The sequence below is a fragment of the Epinephelus lanceolatus genome, chromosome 22 (genome assembly GCF_041903045.1).
Source record: "Epinephelus lanceolatus isolate andai-2023 chromosome 22, ASM4190304v1, whole genome shotgun sequence".
NCBI classification, from domain to species: domain Eukaryota; kingdom Metazoa; phylum Chordata; class Actinopteri; order Perciformes; family Serranidae; genus Epinephelus; species Epinephelus lanceolatus.
The window spans coordinates 30,997,348-31,015,925 of record NC_135755.1 but is presented as its reverse complement, the minus strand read 5'-3'; the positions used below and the strand labels follow the sequence as shown (position 1 = coordinate 31,015,925).

The window sequence follows — 18,578 nt, the reverse complement described above, 5'->3', positions numbered from 1 at the left end:
TGGATTTGGGGAGCACCTTTTTCTATGCTTTCACTCTCTCCAAGGTCAACATCTCTCTGAGAGAATCAGGTTTGACAAAGAACTAGACATCCAAACAGTGAGGAGTGATTGTGCGTGCCAGAAAGGAGCAAGAATGAAAAGGAACAATGAGAATGAGTAGGAGGGAGAACACACACAAACTTTTGGAAGGCAGAACTCCTCCTCACCTCACCTAAAGCAGCATGGCCTCCTTTGGTAGCCTTTACTACACAGTAGCGTGAAGGGAACCATGCTGGCTCAGATTACCTCTGGTCTTCCCCTACAGTCGGTAACCTGCATTGGCTTTAATTCCCAGTAAAGCTTTGGGTCATTCCAGCCACAGGGCATCACTATCCTAGATCTGACATTTTATTGGCAGAAACTCTTTATTTGTACTTCCTAATTCCAAAGTGAATTGTTTTCTTGCGGTCGACCAAAACACAGTCGGGTAATATTTCTGAGCTGCAGAAAACACATGCTTGAGGCTATTGTCACATACAGTAGGGGTTATCTTCCAACAAAATACCAGACAGACATAGTCGCAGCCAAAATGTTTAACCTTCTATATAGAGACTGCTCTGTTATTTAGAAACAAAACCCCCAGGTACTATTTTTTCCCAAGATTGTGCTTTATGTGTGTGGTCCTAGGGCTCATTTGGTTGAGTGGGCCATGTTTACTGATGTTTACTGTCAAAGTTAAGGGTTTGAGTCCCACTGGCGTCACATATGATTAAAAAATATGCCTTTATGGTGCCTTCTAAGCACTTTGAATGCAAGCATCCACCCAGTGCCAAATAGTAGTGTTAGTTATGCAAGCTCGTCTCAGAGGAGGAGTCCTCCTGTAGGCAGATAACATCCCAGTTGTTGAGTTAGACTGCATTTGATAAAGTGAAAAAGACAACATTGTTTAATATTTATTAGTAATGCATAAAGCCCACTGAAAAATTGAGAAACCTTGTACTCTAGCTGTTACCATAAAAAAAAGATCCAATCTTTACACACTAATTTATGTATTTCAGAGATTTAATTGGTTTTCAAATACATCTGTCTATAAGCTAGTTAGCTTGTCTGATGAATCTCCAGGATAGTGAATGGCATACTCATGAGAAGCCAAAGAAATTAACTGTAGATTAGGCTTTGATAGGTTTCTCTCTTTGCCACGTACACTTGTTGCTCAAAAAGATATTTTTTTTCCATATAAGGTTTTCAACTATATCTCCATTCTGTGAGTAAATGGCATACAAGGCAAAGCTGCAAGTGGGTCTTCATTTCCAGCTCCTGTATGACCATGACATTTGTCATTTCCCAGCTAAAGGAACAGACATTGATCCGTGTCGAGCTGGCTGTCCACTCCTTTTAGCTTAACCGCCACTGGCTCATTGTAATGCCTCAGTGTCCTACAGGTGTCATTGGACCCCATTACTGGAGATAGGCTTGATTGGCTATGCAAGACACCTTGGCTCATTAGAGGCAGTCGAACCGGTGAGATTCCCATTTCCACGGCTTCTCTCTTTCGCATATTGGCCACAGATTTCTCTGATGCCATTGTCTGACTGGCACGATGAAAGTGACAGGAACTTTTCAACAGATATATTTCTGAGCAACAATACACTGCCAGTAACATGTGCAGGAGCTGTTGCCTTCACATCTGAGGTATTGTTATATGATTTGTTTTAATGTAATATACAGTTGTCAAAAGATCAGATCTATAATTTGACTGTAGAAGTGATTAGGCATACTTCATATGATACTTTCTTGATCTTTGCACTGTTAGATTAAAAATGCTGTCTTTCACACAGCACTTTAACTTGCAGCCTTGAGAATGTGAGGTCTGAAAATATCAAATATATTATTCAATGGACAGACAGTGAGTCTGGTGGCGTTTTATTGCCTCTCTGAGCTTGTGGATTCTACATATTCTTGCTTAGCTCATCAAACTGATGTGTGTGTGTTATGTGACTTTGTGTAATGTGATGCAATTTTCAACACTTCTGACCTTGTGGTTACACAGATCTATCAAGCTTAATCCACACTGGATACACACTAACCTATTAGTTTACTGACCACACACGTACATGGAGATACACTACTCCCACTTTCTCTCTCTTTATGTCTGTATTACTTAATTTGTTAAATCCCAGAGGAATATGATGCATAATGTAGGATTTAAGAGCTTTCTTACTCACAACACAGTCTGCTCTGCTCCCAGTGAGGCTTCTTGGGCTCAGTCTCACAGGTTAAGACCCACCAGGCCTCGGTCAAAGAGTATCTGCTAATCCCAGCTGCTGTTATGCTTGTTGAACTCTGTTGTGTAGGGTTTGCTGAACATTTTTCAATGAATTATAGTATTTATTTTTTTAAATTTGCAATGCAGCATTTCTACATAACACCTGTAGTGATTGGTAGAATCTACATGTTCTTGTGACATAATTATTGAAAATATTGCAAGGATAGGACAAAACAAGCTCCTGCAAATAGGGCTGCACACAGGTCACATTACCAGGATATTTTCTGTCATATATTGGCTTATTTTAATAGTAATTGAAAAATCTGAAGGCCGTCAGTCATTTTGATGGATTAGAACACTGAAGGCCATCTTTGCTAACTAGTTTACACCCTTGTCTAGTTGGTGGTTTGTCTGTGTTAATTAACTATTGTCCATTCTTGTATTTGATCTTACGTGTGTGACCTTCACGCTGCTTTAGCCCTCACATTGGTAAACTAAAATGCTCCATACCATTGCAAGATATCATGGCAGCTGAGTTTCTTGAGTTTCTCTGCACAGTTGGTGTCTACATGTTCAGTTGCAAGCTGATCCATGGCTAATGTCGCCTGTTATTTTTGCTGCATTTGTTTTTCCATCACACAGCAGGGCAGTTAAAAGACGTTTACCTGTTGGAGGTGAGCTGTTTACAGAGGTGCAGTAAGAGCTTGTTGTCTGCAGCTCTTCATCAACATCTCACTGTGGCTGTTTCTGATTTTACTTTTCCTCCTTGCGGTATTACTAGACTTACCTGTGTTGAAGAGAAGCTGCTGACAAAGTTCTGCTGATTTAGTAACACATTTCATTTTTTCTAGATTCTTCACAATAAAAGTTCCCCATTATTTTGTAATGTAAAAACTTTTATTGTGAAGCACCAAAATAAGGAAATATTGAGTTTTCGAGCAGAAACTTCACACATCTTCTGATACGGCAGATAGTGAACATAAAACAGTAAAGCAGATATTTAAACTAAAAACAGGAAGCAGGAGAGAAACTAAACTCCAAACCTCAGCGATTCAGTCAGAAGCTACAAAAGTACCGAGAGCTGAAGCTGAGACTTTTAAGACACCGTTGTGGTCTCCTTCAGACATAGGGGAGTTCAGTGTCACAACCTACGGGCTTGTTTGAGGGGGAGTAGCGGGGTTGTTGGGGGATGCCTGCAGCACACGAGACATCGCCGCTACCCACTTGAGGGTGGGCGGCCTGGCTTTTGGACCTGCACCGGAGAACATCCCTCTCTGGCACAGCTCGGCGTGGCACGGTGTGTCTTCAGTGGAAACGGAAATTGGTGCGGCCAAAAGTTAGAGTGGAAAAGGCCCACAGTATTGTACATGTGCTACTGCGGTCATTTAATTCATCTCACAGACTGATTTAATGTAGTACGTGCAACATGTAGACCAATGTCTCACTGACTAATTAACAGACAGATTAAACAGAGGAGCAGCTCTGTGTCTCTCTTACTGTTGCTGGAGAACGAGTGAGTGAGTGAGTGGGGCAGAGCTGTACAGAGAGTGTGAGAGAGGAGAGATGTACACTGGTATGCGTTATGTGACACAACTTGACCCTATATCGATAAAAATGGTATTGTCTAAATCTATATCTTGCTTTAAAATATATCGATATATCGTACATAGTTGTTATATCACCCAGCCCTATGTGTTGTGTTGAGAGTTGAAAAACCTCAAATATGCAATTTACAGCATTGTAGGAAAAGAAGTCTCACATTTGAGAGCCTTGAAACAACAAATGTTGGCATTCCAATAAAAAAAACAAACCAAAACTTGGAACAATCAACTGTGAATAGCTGCTGATATATTTTTTGATCAACTAATCCACGTATTGTTGCAGCTCTCCTCACAAATACAGCAGAGATGGGATAATTTGTTCTTACACTGGATTGCAAATGCAGAGAGGCTGTGCTTTTTTTCATATAGAGGAATGAAATTAGTTTTACCACTTATATACTTAAAGAGTGGACGACAGGCTATTTCACGGACAGCTGTGTAGCATGCATAATTTTTTTCCTGTTTCTCCCAAAACTTCCTTAAACACTAGGAAGCATTATACACTATTAATGGTTGTATCTTCAAAAAGATTTTATTGGCTGTGTTATAGTTATTTCATGAAGCCTTGCTGATTTATTGATTATGATTTTATATGCTTTTAATTATTAACTGTGTTGGGAAATGTAGAAGCCTGCAAGGGGTTTAGTTTATTTTAATTGACTGACAAATGGGATAAGTTTGGTCAGAGGTGGTATGACTGAGCACTGCAGATGTCAACTCATGTCACATTGTCAGCAGCAGTGATGGGTGTGTGGGTGACGCAAAAGAGGGAATGGAGGGTGTGTGTGTATGTGTTTAGGGGTCTAGTGTATGCCCTCATTACCATCATTATCACCACACAACCACAATAGGTCATTGCAACTCCCCAAACACATTCACACTGCCACATCCATACATATGTCTTGTAGTCACCTTTCTCTGGTGAGTGTTTCAGCACTACACAGGTTATTTACAGCTGTGGCCTCGGCTCTCCTCCACACGCAATTAAAAAGCTGTTTGGATGCACTCGTGTGTAACTCATCGGCCATCTATCCCTCCTTTCTTCCCTCCCCTCCTTCCTTTTATTTTTCCTCCGTTTTGCTCACTGGAGGGGAGCTTTTTCATCATGCCACAGATGACATCCTCCTTTTTGTCAAGGTCGCTGAGGAGAGACTCCCAGATGATTGTTGTCACCTGTCACCCCTTTTTCTTCTCAGCATCGGTTTTCCCTGTGATGTGCTGATTGTGCCGACACCATACGAGCTTTTGCAGAAGGTGGCTTTTTGCTCTGCTGCCATGAGCATATTCTTCCTGAGTGCAAAGTGTTTAGCCAAGTCATTGTCAGAGTACAAGTGGTAATTTGCACAGGCCGTGTTCTTTAATGATGCTTTTCATGGGCTGAATGTCATGTCCTGATGGCTTGGCTTCAACTGATCCATTTTAGCTCCGGCCATACACGCAACCGTACTTCATATAGTTCTTTATGGGGAGCACTGGCTGGGTGCCAGACTCTCTCCGGATGTTACTTTTCTCAATTAATCTGCGTGTGTGGGTGTGTTAGAGATCAGTGGAGCTATAGAGGTCATTATCTTTCAACCATCATCCAACCAGGCTGAACTTTGATGCCCCCCCTTAACGTCTCATGTTTATCGCTCCCTACCCTTTCATCCCCTACTGTGGATCACAGTTCAGCTGCAATTCTCCTCTACTCCTCCACCCCTTTATTGCTCCCAACTGTGAACTGCTGGTACCCCCTCTCTTTTTGGCTTAACTCCTCTCGGCCTCTCCCTCCTCCACCTTGTCCCATGAGCTCCCAGAGGTGACAGGCAACGAATGAGGACACTCATTGTTACGCCAGCTAGAGCAAAGCCATGCATTTTTAATCTGCTCTGACACTGTTCTCCATCTCTCTCTTTCGCTCTCTTTTTCTTTATTTCTCATTCTCTCTCTCTGTCTCTCTCTCTATCTTTCTTTCTCCGTCTCCCTCTGCATCCTGTCCCCCAGCCACAGCTTGATTCACACCCAGCGGAGAGTCATTTCACCTGGGACCACAAACCTCAGTGTCCTGCTTGCCCCTGGTGCTTGTGCCCCGCTGTGTGTGTATATCTGTGTGTTTGTGTTTGCACATGTGTGTGAATGGCAGACACCTCTACAGTGTAATTGTGCTTCAGGGCCTCACAGCTTGTGTCAGGCAGGGGGAGAATGGGAATAGGGGAGAGAGTCTGCATCCACTGACCTTCAGCCATTAGTAAAAGGCTGCTCTCGTTTGCTCTCACACAGACACAGACGAACATTTTGTCCACTGCTGGTAAATGTAGATTCATGAAACTAATAGCACTATTACTGGGGTCCTTTAATTTCCAGCTGACAACAGTCTCTTGTGTGGGTAGATCAATGGATTCATCAATAAGACACTTGGCAGATATTAAGCATTGTTGATTGAGAAAATGAGAATCCCATTCAGGAACTAAATGCATCCGCTTTGCTGATCTTACACAGAGACGTTGTGAAAAGATACATTTTTAATTGAAGAAATCACACTCAGTTGTAAGTCTATTAGGTACACATGCTTGAAGGTCCAGTGTGTAGGATTTAGGGGCGTATATTGGCAGAAATTAAATGTAATATAATAAGTATGTTTTCTTTTGTGAATTATCACCTGAAAATAAATGCAGTAAGTTCTTCTATATGAAGTTTATAATGTTCAATATTTGCTAAAACTGTCATGATTCAAAGTCATGGTCACAATACAGTGAATTATATAGTATTATGCTGAGAAGCGTTAATAACATTTTGTCCATGCCATTTGAATCAATAAGGGTAGATTTAATATTCAAACCAGCATTGCTGCAAACCACAGCCTCCAATATGGCAAAAAAATGTCTCTTTTACAGTTTCAGCAAAAAGTGAATGTTTAAACTTTTATGAAGGTAGAATTTACTTCAGGATTGTTTTATTAAACTGCAAAACACCTCAAATGAGCCTCAAAAACTTTCTGTAGAGGTGGATCAACTCTGACATGGTTTCAACAAAATGTGAACATAGATAACCAACAACAAGGTTTATATAAAGGTAGTAGTGTTGCACGGTATACCGGTACTAAAATAGTACCGCGGTACTAGAGTATTCCAAACGGTACTATACTGCATTTTGAAAATACTGGTACTTTGAAATTGATTCAATTCATTAATTTAGTTAATTTATTTTACTCATTTATGCACACAAACGCCTTTCTTGCTCCTATTGGAGCACAGATTGCGCAGGTGGTTTCTATGACAACACCTGTATCAACATTCGCAGCTGGCGCACGTGAAAAAAGGCAAGAGAAAGTCTGAATCGCAAAGGGAGACAACACGAGACAACACAAACTTGGTGGAACATTTAAGTTACCAAACTGTGACGTCCGTACCGAGGTACTTACCGAACCATGATTTTTTTGGTACCGTTACACCCCAACTATTTATTGTTCTAAAGGTTTGTATCCAAAAGGACTTTTCCTTAGGAAACATACCGAAGAGTATCGAAAAGTATTGAAATTCATATTGGTATTGGTACAACAAAGATTTTGGTATTGTGACAACACTAAAAGGTAGTATATGTAATAGCAGTATTGTAAGGGATTAAACTACAAGGTATTTCCATTATATTGTCCACCCACATTTGTCTTTATGTGTGCTCACACAAACAAAAACATGAGGCTGTTTACATGTGTAGATGGATGTAACTATTAGGTAGCAGATGTAGTGGCTGTATCTCAGTCTCATTCTGGGTTTGTCAACAAACAAGCTTATTTTTAGCCCCACTCAGGCATAGGGCAGCCGATCACTTAATGTGTAACCAGATTTATGATTGCAGTAACATGCCTCTGTTTGCACCATGTTTATATCCAGTTTATTTACACGGTTCTCACGTGTGTAGATGTTGTAATGGAGGTCATTACTCTCCTGCCCTGTGTGCCATACAGGGCATTAGTATGCTCTTAGTGGCATTGTTGGTATTGAACTCTCCCTCTCCCTCAGAGCAGACTGACTGCTGCTAGGTCTTTCCCCACTTTTCCCAATCCTGATGTCACCTCACCTTTTTTCCTCGCCGATTTCCTCCCTCCGTCCCCGCCCCCGCCTTCCCTCCCCGCTGTTCTCTCCTCGTGCTTGAAGACGGTGAATTAGCTCTAGCCTTCAACAGGGATCTGCCTGTAATGAAGCCTTTGTGTTTGTACTCTGAGCCGGCGCCGTTTCGAAATTGAATTGAATGTTCTCTCCCCGCTCGGTTCCTCTTACCTTGCAGCTCCCAACACGGCTCCGGCTTTCTCCATTATCTCCCGCATTCCTCGCCACAATGCTCCACATTGTGTGCCTCAGTACGCGGGCATGTTTTCTGAACGCATGCAAACGCTCCCAGGCGCACGTCCAAGTCCCTGCACCTGGTTGCATAATATGCTACACACACACACACACACACACACACACACACACACACATACATATATACAGTAGCAGCACCACTTTGTGTAATATGAATGCTTGAGATGTTCACTTGGTCAGACATACACATAGTCCTTTTCATTCAATAGACAGCCCCCTTTGCCATGTCCATGGCCCAATTTGCAGTAATACTCTATTTTGGCACCCACAGCTCCCTGTGCACTTGTACTTGCACCCTCTCCATAGTACTTCTTTCTCTTCTTCCTTACACTGCTGCTGTCATCAGTGCTTATCCTTCAAGCTGGGTTATTGTTGCTGTTGTTGCTGTTCTCAATGTGTGACAGCCTGTCTCGCGTCTTCTTGACCTTGCCCCATTCTTCACATGTGGCCACCCTGCCGTCCAGGAAGCCATCAACATACAGTAGTTCTGCATTCACCAAATCCTGCCTGTTAAGCAGGCGGCATTTTTGTGTCCCCTCGCCACGCTTAGGCTCTTTAGTCTCACTTGCTTCCCCTCTGTCTGCTCCTACCTCTCTCTCCCCCTTCCCTCCCATATTTCCTCCTCTACTCTCCTGTTAATGGTCGAGAATGAAAGGGAGACCTTGTTTCTGTTCACTGCCCCAGTTGGCTCCTTGTCTTTCTTCTACTATTGTTGTTGGGGCTTACCCATGGTTATTGGACGCTTAAGAGGGTAAACACAGGCCTGACAGGAACATGACAGAGTACAGGGGGCGGGGGTTTATTTAGGGAGACTGAAGGAGAAATACATGGAATAGCAGGTGGAGTGTGATGAATGATCTATGATGGAACGCTTTCATATTCAAAGAAGGAAGAAAGCAGGCTGAGGGTCCTGTACTGCGGCAGAGGGTGCACCGCGAACAACTCAGGTTGCAGATTAATCCTGCACACCAAACCCAGGTAACATTCGACATGCAGACCCTTTGCATGTGCCACAGGCTGAGAGCTGTAGCCACAACAGACCCAAAGTGTCAAAGCCACAGTCCAATTTTTAGTTTATTTTTGTGTTTTTAATCTCTTTTATGTGTTTTTCTGATATACAGCAAATTGACAAGAAAACATTAGCATCCCCTCTGGGCCACAACATGTGACGTATCTCTCTACTCTTTTTGACAGTGACACTTTATGTAGGGATTATAGAAGAAAGATGCAAATGTGATGTTTTTACTCACTGTGTGACTTGGCAGGAAAATAGAATAGAAAAGAAATAGCTGGGCAGCAAAAGTAGCAGCACAGACAGCACCACAGGTTTAAGTGCCCAAAAAAAGGCATGAGGTTAGCAAGTGGCACTCTCCAGAGCTGAAAAGTGAAGCCAACATGAAATTACCAAAACCCAAAAAGGTGTAGTTTCTTGAATCGCCACTTGAGGCTGACTCATCATAAACACCAGTGAAAAAATGCCCAACTTTTCGGCTGAAAAAAAAACCAAAACATGTTTACAGCCTGGTACATTCATTCATTCATCCATTCATGACAACTGTATGGCAGATGAATTTTTATATTACACACCTGTCTACATTTTACTAAAGCTGAAAGGAAGGCATAATTAAAGGGAAATTTCGGTTTATTTCAACCTGTCTTCTATCGTCCTAAATTTGTTTCAAGTGACTAGTGACATAAAAATAATAGTTAGCATGTTAGCCGTTAGCCTAAATACAGCCGGGGCGCATAGTAGCGTCAGACCTGTTAAAACGTAAGTGAATGATGTTGGTTAGGTAAGATAACCATGTTGTAACCCCAGATTCACAAAGTATGTGTGTAGCTGTCACTATTTCAGTGCGTTTTCAGTTCATGAAAGTTAAATGTAACGCTTTGGTCAACTACAAAAGTCTTGTTCAACATTTGCTCACTAAAATAACCTCTAAGGAGTCAGCTATTCTGTTTTTCTGATTAAAAATCACAAACAAAGATTAATATTAGTATTATCATATTTCAGTATATCTGTAAAAGCACCATGCTAACCAAGCCAGCAGCTTGTTTTAGCTTTAGCGTTATCCAAATATGACCACTTCTGGCTCCAAAGATTCAAGATGGTGACAGGTAAAATGCCAAAAGGCTTCAAAACAGAAGTCCATCAACCAGTGGGTGATGTCACTGTGGTTGCGTTCATTATTTAAACAGTCTATGGAGATTAGAGAGGAGATGAAAATGAGGCCAAGAAAAACAATGAATTCGGGGGGTTTTTAAGTCTGGAAACATGATTTATTGATTTACATCAGAGCTTTTACTTATTTATCCTTCCCATTGGCACCAAGCTTATCTGACACTCACTTTTCCAACTGTAGGTTCTCTGTGGGAGAGCTGGGCGGCCATTTACATACTTAGACTGAACAGCAACAATATAGAATAACTCATTACTGCTGCGTTATAGCTAGTTTAGTGCTGGTGGATGGGCACAGTGTGTACTGGCTGTAGTTCACTCAGCCATATGGCTGAGGTGATTACCCCAGTGGTGTCTGGCTTTAACTTTCACAGGTGGCTCTGTGGTGTAAACATGTCACTGAGAAGAAGTTGCTTTTACTATTCGTAATAATCGTCAATCTGTGAGAATTGGTGTGAATGTGCTTATAAAGATTTACAGGGCTTTATTTGTGTGATCCTTTTTAGTTGGAACTTTGTTTCATGGGCTCTGTTTATTGTAGCCTGGTTATGTTTTTAATGAAAGAGATGCAGTTTGTAAACCTTGCTGAAGGGCAGGGATTTATCCAGTGCTAGTATGCTTTCTATTGCAGTTTTTTGTTACCCATTTGTCGAGGCAAACCTGCGCACACAATTTGTTGGGTGAAATTGTTGGTTGCATATGTTATTTCCTATGTCGTTATTTATGGTCTATTTTTCTTGGCTGTATTCATCAATACATTTTCAGCTACAGTGACCCAATTTCCCATGGGGATCATAAAAGTTTCATCTTATCTCATACCTGCACTTATGCAAACATGCACACACACACACACACACACAAACACAGAGTACAAAACACAAAGCAATGCATGGAAACAATAGCATTATGAAAATACACATGCTACATTACCAATGTTAAAATGTAATATCATGCTTCCCTTCCCAACATATTGCAATGTATCATTATAGTTTCCTTGAAGCACAATGAGTATCTGTATTACATTTTAGTACACTTGATTATTCCCCTGCCCTGTTGTTGGAGAGCAGACCGGTAGTATATGGAGTTAACACATCTTCATTTTTATTCATTGATTGGCATGATGCTCTTTAGATTCTTGATGGATTGGGGTGGCTGGCTGTGAAATGATTGGTAAAATTACATGCATCAACAGTAAACTGGTGATAATAAGGCACAGCATGAGCTAATCTAAAGCCGGACAAGACGAGATACAAGAGCTTTTTTTTGCAAACAGTTATTCAGAGGCATTATCCTCATGTTGTCTCTGTGACAGAGGGATAAAGTATGTGTTACTGTGTGTGTGTGTGTGTGTGTGTGTGTGTGTGTGTGTATGTGTGTGCGCGTGTGTGTTCAGGGCTCGACAGTGCCAGCGTTTCACTCGCATTTGCAACTAAAAATATGTGTGCGAACTGTAAAAAATATTTAGGGGCACATGTGCGCATAAAAAAAATCATCCGAAGCAGCCTGTATTTTTGTCAATAAAAAAATATGATAATCTAACCGCAAATGTTGGAGGAACTCCATCTGCCTTCCCTCTTCCCTCTTCCCTCTTCCCCGTGTGACACCGTTAAGAGCCACCCCGCGAATAGCCTTGAAGTGCTGAGAAGTGAAGCCACTTTCCTTTCGGCGCCCATGTTAACCGATTGTGTCATCCACACCGGCCGCGCCGCGCAACTCCGCCGCTGGCCCTGCAGCGATCATTTCGGCGTCTGGTCTATTTTCTGCGCGAGCCGCGAGCGAATGTGTCAAGCTGGGTAGTTACCCATGATGGAAAAACAGCCCCAAATGTGACGGAGACAACAGCTGGGAGCAGAACCGCTTGTCAACCAGCGTGGAGAAATGCGCGTCTGATGTGAACGGAAGTGCTCTGGCTCACGGGAGAATTTCGGTGCGCTGTGCTTCGCAGGCAGGGCAGGCCTTGGCTTTATGGGCGGTTTTCCACACCACTGTCGGCACAATGAATATAACGGCCGGGCTCCACTGGGCACGTCAGCGGCACAACACGTCTGCAGCGCGAGTCCCGTAGCAGCTCGCCCCCCTGTTAATCAATTACAGCGGCTCCACCAGCAACGGGAGCACCGCGACAACCCCTGCCTGTCGCGCGACAACTCTCGATTTTATGCGGCTCTTCTATTTTTGTCGCGCTACGCTCCCCTACGCGACCCTCCAGCAGATAAAAACTACATGAAATAGTGTGCTAAACGAGCACAATGTGTTTTTAAATGAATAAACCATTATCAGAGGTGATATGTGATGATTTTTTTTCATGCATTTACCCATGTTTATCCGTGACATTGTGTAAATGTCCATAGCGGACATTTGAAAGCGAGTAGATGACAAACAGTACAGTAAACTTGTAGATAACTCAAATATATGTAATAATTTAGGTGGAAAATGCTTTAACATTTCTTTCAGCCTACATGCAGCCTCTCGGATCAGCGGTAAACAACCCCGCTGGCTTCTCTACGTGTCGCTTCCGTACGCAGTCAGTGGAGCCCCAGTGAATACGCCGCGATGCTATGCTGACGTGACGCTTATGTTTGCAGCTGGTGGAGCCCGGCCGTTAAGTCCCACTGTCGGCAGCGTGGAAATAAGTCAAAGTGTGGAGGAGACAGACCGGGAAAAGCGGCGGACCTCTGGGGAGGCCTGCTCCGTTCTCCCCGCAGTTAGGGACCGTTCGCCACGGTACCGTTGCTGGGCAGGGTGGAAGTCCTCCTCAGAGTTTCAGAGGACCTGGAGAATGTTTTAGGATAGTAATAACATTATATAAGATAATCATATTTCAAAGATAATATATATAAGATAATAACTATATAATATATGTAAGATAAATTAATTGCAATACTTTTTCAAAACTTGATGATTTTACCTTTCTGTACATTTTGTAAACAAATTAAATAATTTTGCTTGTAAATGTCTATTTGCATCACGTTTATTACGGAAAACACATTATTTGATCAATTTACATTGTGCCCCTAAAGTTCTTTGTGCGCTCCTTGCTTTTTCAACTTAGGAGCACATGTGCTCCTTGGGAAAAAAGTTAGCGTCAGGCCCTGGTGTTTGTGTCTGCTGGACTCAGAGGTTAAAGGTTCTTCTCTGCATTGGTGAGTAGTCAATGCCTTTACAGACTGAGGACTGTGAGGACAGGGAGAAAAAGCTACAGTCAGTGTGAAGCACACACACGTGGGCAAGCATACAGCACTCACAACTGTCAATTGCCAATGCACTAGACAAAGGAACCTGTTTTGATGCCAGATCAATAGGTAAGCATATCGACTTCATTTTAAGATTATGTGATCATCAGCATTTTGGATTACTAAACAAACACACCTGAGACAACGTATACACCTTCTACTATATTGATGGATTTTACAAGGTCATAGTCAGTGCATTTTGTATTGATCAGCTGAGCCACTGTCTTTTAGGTTTTCCACTTGGTTTCCGTAGTAAATCCTGAGGCACTGAGTGGTTTCAATTGGCCTCAGAGGCAGCTGGTGTAATATTATTTTATTCCAGGGGTCATAATTTATCCTGTCTGTAATATCCCCACTGAGGCTGTTTGGAGGAGGATGCAGTTTGTCTTGCGAGTTCAGGTTGGATGCTCAAAGTACTCCACCTGCCTTTTTCATGGCGCTTTTTCAGGAAGAGAGTGAGCATTAGCACTACTTACATAATCTGATCCTTTATTCTTAACTGCAGTTCCCCCCCAATCCAGCCTGTGTCTCCTCTCCTCTCTCTTCTGCCTAACCTACTTCTGCTGAGGGGCTTGCAAATACGTGCATATTCTGTCCCCTTTTTCACAGCTCCCCATGTGTGTGTCTGCATCTATATGTATGTGTGCATGCACAAAAGCTGTGTGTCACCTCATATCTTTTCAAACCAAATTCTTGCCACTTCTTTGTTCTGAGTCATAAAGCGGCACCGCATGCCTGTGCATGCATGTTCCAGCTCCTTCAGATTTAGAGCTGAACTAAAGGAGACCTGAATCAATGTTTTCAGAGCAGCGTCAGTTCCATTTTTCATCAGTTATTCTTAGTTACTTCCTTCTTTTCTCCTGAAAAGACGAAAGAGAGCTGGAGAGAGATGGACTTGATACTGTGGACTGCATATGAGAGGAGCTGGGTGAGAGGTCTTTTGTAAGACACTGCTTTCAACCATATTGGCCAGATCAATATGCCACCATAGGAAGTGCACTGAGTGAATTGAGAGGCCAATAATGAGCTCAGTGAGTCTACAAGGTCTGTGAAATTAAACACATTGCTCACCTGCTGCAGATATCAGTGGGCCTTGACTCTTAATAATCATATTGGCGCCCTAACGTCAATGGAAATCGCTAAGCTGGAACGTTGAGTGGAATATCCAGGCCCCAGCTTATTGCCTCTGCTGGTCCCCAGGTCTCCAGTGTGCTTGTGGTTTTTTTTTGTTTTTTTTCATTCCTCTGAAATGTTTGCAACAATACGACCCTCTATCAGCCTTAGCTGGGATATTGAAATGTCAATACCATTTACAAATCTGCAGTTGCGGTGATATCTTCTCAAAGTTTTAGGGTTTATGTGTCATCCACCCACTGAGTTTACGAGCTCTGAGGTCTAAAAGCCAATAAACGTTAAAGAGGTTTGTAATAATTGCAGGTTTCCTTCGAATAAGATTTGTCGCTAATGGTATTTTTATGATAGCTGCACACAGCCGATAGAATCTTAACCAACAAAATTGATTAAATGTTCTAACTTCATTATTCCAACCCTGACACCTCTTTGCCTAAATTAAAATATTTGGTGTTTCAACACTGCTGGGTAAAAATGTACCAGCATCCTCTGAATGAAAGGGCATTTCAACTCCTTTTAAACCAAACTTCCATTATAATAATTGTCAAAAAAAATCACAAGGCCTATATTGTTTAATTGTGGTTACATTATTAGCCTTTTACACAGCTTTCAGCCTTCTGTCTCCAGTTCTTTTCACCAGCCCCTTTCACTCAAAACAAAAAAAAAGTCCTCTATTAGACAGGTGCACAGGTAGCTTATGGGTAAATGGAAGCTCAGGGAGGTTGGGAGGTTGGCTTCTTAAAATATAGGGCAGCCTCCCTAATAAAGTGCAAATATCAGGCCCGTGGCATGAGCGAAGCAAATTGCTTTTTGACAGTATATTTAAGATGGTAATCGACTGTCATTTACCACAGCCAATTCGCTCTGAATTGCTACGTGTGCCTCAGTGTCCCTCCCCCTCCTGCTCTATCTCACTTCCTTTTCTTTCTGTCTGCTCTCCTTCTCATTTTTCCTGTCTGATTCTTCTGTAAGTCATTGGGGGGTGAGAAGGCAAAGCCACCCTCACATACATGAGCACTCTCACACACAATCACATGATCACACATGCTCATAATAGATGAAATTCAGCTTTATATTCATGAATCCAGCACTTGTTCCAAGCTTAAGGAGACTGTTCTTTGACAGAGTGGTAGCTTCTGTACTTCAGTTTTACAGACATGAACAAGCAGCAAGATGTGTGAAGGTACACAACAAGCTGTACAACCATTAAGTGTTTGTGTGTGTCCAAGTATTCTTATCAGGAATTTTTTGAATTTGAAGACATACATTAAAACTACTTACATGAAATGGTTAAAATCAAATTTATAGACATACAAAACTGGAGCTATAATTACCTAGGCATACTCACATATCTCCTTTCATGAAATTCTTTATCCCCTCATCTCACCAACTTCCATTCTAGTTGCTGGTGGGCTCATAAAAAAATAATTGCAATGCCTGTGTTCCTTCAAGACGCTCGCTGCACTCGCTGCCCTCTTATAGGTTGGTCGTCGGCTGCTGAAATGCTTCTCGTCATTGGGCTGCTCAGGAACCAGAAATGGCCTCTAATTGTGCCTGCCATTGCCCCAATTAACATGCAGGAATGATGGGATGGCTGCCACCATATACAGCTGATAATGGCCCCTTTTTTTGTTGTTGGAATTTTCTAGTGGCAAGCTGAAGTTGCCACTAATGGTTGCTGTGAAATACAAACACAATATAAGGCTCCTGTATGCACAAGCAAAAGCTGTACTGGTCTTAGAAAAATTTGAGAAATGAGCTTGAAAAATTGAGACGCAAACAACATGTGCCCAAAAGAGTGCATGTGTAAGCCCACTGCGATGGAAACCCAACCATAATGGGTAATCTGCAGAGCAATACATTTACCCACCCATGAGACATTCAATTTGATAATTCGTATTAATATTCCAGAGTTTTGTAAGCTTAGAAGGGACATTGTGAGATGCTTGTATGTGTCTTTGTTACTCCCCTGGCTTGTCAACAAATCTTGTTTGTAGGTGATTCTAAATGCTTAAATTATTCATCTCTTCAAACTGAGCCTTTGTAAATCTTTAGAAATGAGCACATTTTTAGGATCAGGTATTTCCCTTTTAATAAATCAACTCTCAGTTTTCCTTCCCCTTTGCAGTGTAATAAAAGTCATGCTTAGATTAACTCAGGTTTGACATTTCACAGCGTTTTCAGGCCATTATGAGACCCAGCGCACAACAAGTGACTGCTGCTGAATGAGTGTCCTTTTTCCACCCTCCAGTTGACAATGGCTATAGAAAAGACCCAGTGGCCATATTGACAGAAGTGTTTTCCTCCTAAAATAGACACAATACCTTTGTCAGCCGCACACTATCAGTTCCTCACTTCCTACACTGAGGCGCCGGCAGGTCTTTGTTTCTTACCAAGATGGTTCTCCCTCGTCTGATGGAGAGGAGATGAAGGAAGACGGAATGGAAAGAGTGTGTATGTGTGTCTTTTTGTGGAGGGATAGGAGTTGTGAGATAGTGAGCAAGTAGGCATCTGCAGAAGCACTGTGGAGCGAGTTCTTCCTTTATTCTGCCTCTCCTCTTTTTACACTCTCAAGCCTCACTTTCTTCTTTCTAATGCCTTGCAACCTTCTGTCTTTCCTCTGTCCTGTCTCACTCTATCACTTCCTCCTCCCCTCTCTCTCCCTTTCTGTCTGTCTGTCTCTCTCTCTCTCTCTTCTCCCAGATAAGGCCAGTAGAGCTGCAGGCTGCTGGGCTGGTTAATTGGAACGGGAGAGTCTCGAGGCCTGGCCAGTGAGCCTTGTGCTTCCTACCAAAACATCTTCAGGCACCAAAGGCAGCCACACGCATGCTGCTGGGTACACACTCACACACACAAACTTAATCACCCACATTCTCACACGCCCCCAGCAAACATTTTACATTTCACGCATGCAGAGCAACTTAGAACGGTTGAACAGGTATGGGTTCAGTATCTCACTCAAGGAAAGAGGAGGAAAACAGCACTTACAGATATCCGAGCTTGTATACTGTAAACATACTGTAGATGCCCAGAGCTGCCTTTGATTGCTCTCATATGCATCACCTTTGGCACTGATCAGCGTTGCTATATGTATACATGCACCAAACACAACACAGCCTCCATACTCCAGTGGCACACACTGAGACATCTGGGACCACTATTAACCCCCTCACCCCCCCCACCCCACCCCAACACACACACACACGCACACACACACACACACAAACACAACAGTGATAACATGTCAAAGTCTAACCTGGGGCCCACACAAATCGCAAATTCATTCTATGTGTTAGTGTTAGCACTTAAGTCAGTTTCATTTGAATTTACACATTTAACGCTGGCTGCATGTGTAGTCTGCAAGCTCTCGCGCTTCTGAAAGGTTGGAAGTAGGTGGAACCAAAGTGGGATGGTGATGGATGGCTGGGTAAACTGAAAGAGGGAGCTAAAGAGAGAGGGAGTGTGAGGTGGGAGAGGCGTGATGGGAAATGAGAGGCATTATGAGGAGGGTAGTGTCAAACAGGGAGGAAAAAGGAGGCTGGAAGGACAAGCGAAAGAGGTATTTAGAGCTTGGATGAGCAGGCAGCCATACGCTAATGTTACAGTATGCGTGCAGAAAAACTACTGTCAGTCTTTCTCTTCCTCTGTCTCACAACATGATTGGTACATTACACTGCAGTATGATGAGGCTGGCTGATGGCATGCAGATCTAATGGTGCCGTTGTGTCGAGGATGATGTGCGTGTGAGCGCATGTGTTGCTGCGTGATTGCATCTCAAGTAGCATCGAGGGCTAAGTGTCACTGACGCCCTCTTTCTGGTTTTTTTTTTTTTGATGTCCCTCATGCTCA

At 42.6% G+C, this 18,578-nt stretch overlaps 1 protein-coding gene across 10 annotated transcripts in view; it reads left to right on the top strand.

The window, feature by feature from the left end:
• Positions 1-18,578, top strand: part of nrxn2b (neurexin 2b) — an 835,675-nt gene that overhangs the window by 70,071 nt on the left and 747,026 nt on the right. The window contains exon 2 of one of the 10 annotated variants that reach the window (XM_078164199.1): positions 17,433-17,565. The exons of the other annotated variants lie outside the window; for them this stretch is intronic. The gene's annotated coding sequence lies outside the window, so the exon portion shown is untranslated. The remainder of the gene's footprint in view (positions 1-17,432; positions 17,566-18,578) is intronic. 10 annotated transcript variants of the gene reach the window in all.